The following is a 2,002-nucleotide window of genomic DNA, read 5'->3' on the forward strand; positions in this document are numbered from 1 at the left end:
CTCCACTCTACGGGGCGGACCGAGGGACACGCCGGATGAGAACGCGTTCCCTCGATTCCTCACTGCCTGTCTCACCTGCTTCTTCCCTCCCCCATTTATTATTATCCATTATTGTTTTGGAGTTATCATTCCTACACATAGAACTTATATATTATCTATTATATACTGCCAACCTATCTACCAATCTATCTATAGATCTAGCTCTATCATCTCTCTCCCCAGATCTATCTGGCTGTCTTCTCCCCTCGTCTGCTTACCTTCCTGGCTTCCTTTAAATACCAACTAAAATCCCACCTTCCTCAGGAAGCCTTCCCTAACCCTTCATAATTGTAGTGCCTTCCTTCTATTAATTATTTCTCATTTATCCTGTACACACCTTGCTTTCATTTGCATTATTGTATTTGCATGTTGTCTTCTCCATTAGATTGTAAGCTTCTTGAGGGCAGAAACTCTTTTGTCTCTTTTTGCATCCTCGGAGCTTAGCACAGTGACTGGCATTGTAGGTGCTTCATAAAAGCTTATTGATTAAGATTGATTGCTGGACCTACTCATCCGTTTGTATCTGCCTAAGGTTCATTCTGCTACTTATCATCTCTCATCCATTTATCTATATGTGTATTTATTTGTCTACCTATGTACCTATAGTCACCTAAAGAGCATTCTGTTATCTATAATCTATGATCCCTTTATTTATCAATCTACCTGTCTGTCTGTATCTATCTACAGTATCTATCTATCTTACATCTACCTATCCATAAATTATCTAGCATTCCATGTTGTCATCTACATATATAGTAATCTGTTTTCTCTGGAGATGTGTGTGTGTGTGTGTGTGTGTGTGTATAATTATCTACTTATCATCTCTCCATCATCGCTTTTTGTCTCTATTTCCCTTATCAACCTACCTATCCATCATCTATCTGTCCATTTATCTTCTTTTTCAAAATTTTATTTAGTATCACCCTTTATTGAATCAACCAAGGTAATTTAGCAATATGAATTGAACTCTTAAAACTCCCATCTCCCCAAAGGACTATAAAATTGTGCACATTCTTTGACCCAGCAATACTGCTACTGGATCTGTATCCCAAAGAAAAGGGAAAAGGACCTATATGTACAAAAAATATTTGTGGTGGCTGTTTTTGTGGTGGCAAAGAATTGGAAATTGAGGGGATGCCCTTCAATTGGGAAATGGCTGAACAAGTTGTTGTATGTGATTATGATGGAATACTCTTGTGGTGTGAAGGGGCTGATTTCAGAAAAACCTGGAAAGCCTTATGTGAACTGATGCAAAGTGAAGTGAGCACAACCACGAGAACATCTTACCCAATAATAGCAATATTGTAATGATGATCAGGTATGAAAGACTCAGCTACTCTGAACAAGACAATGATCCAAGACAGTTCCAAAAGACCCATGATGAAAAATGCTATTCACCTCCAGAGAGAGAACTGATGGACTCTGAGTGCAAAAGGAAGCATACTTTTTTCACTTTTAAAATTTTTCTTATTTTTGTGTATGTTTTTTTTTCTTTTGCAACATGGCTAATATGGAAATACATTTTGTATGACTTCACATATATAATTGATATCATATTGCTTGCCTTCTAAATGGGTGAGGGAGTGGCAAAAGGAGGGGGAATTTGAAACTCAAAATCTTGAAAAAAAGAATGTCAAAAATGTTTAATGTCTTTGGGAAATATTCAGTGAAACAAAAATGTGTTAAAAAAAAGCACACACACACAACTCCTACCTCCTCAGTTTTCTGACCGTAGGGCCTTTCATTCCCTCCAATTTGAGAAAGTGGAGGGTAGGCAATAAAGAGTTCCTTCCATATCTTCTATGATTTAAGGAGGGCATCCCAGAATTCACCTCATTCTACTCTGATCCTTTTGTGGATTTTATGATCTCCAGAAACTCGACTTTCTGCAAGATGAAATCAACACTGAAACTCTCACCTCCTCAGATCATTTCTTCTGGGGCTTTATCCCTGCCCCCTTTCA

The sequence above is a fragment of the Phascolarctos cinereus genome, unplaced genomic scaffold, assembly GCF_003287225.1.
Source record: "Phascolarctos cinereus isolate Bilbo 61053 unplaced genomic scaffold, phaCin_HiC Scaffold_2;HRSCAF=192, whole genome shotgun sequence".
Taxonomy (NCBI): domain Eukaryota; kingdom Metazoa; phylum Chordata; class Mammalia; order Diprotodontia; family Phascolarctidae; genus Phascolarctos; species Phascolarctos cinereus.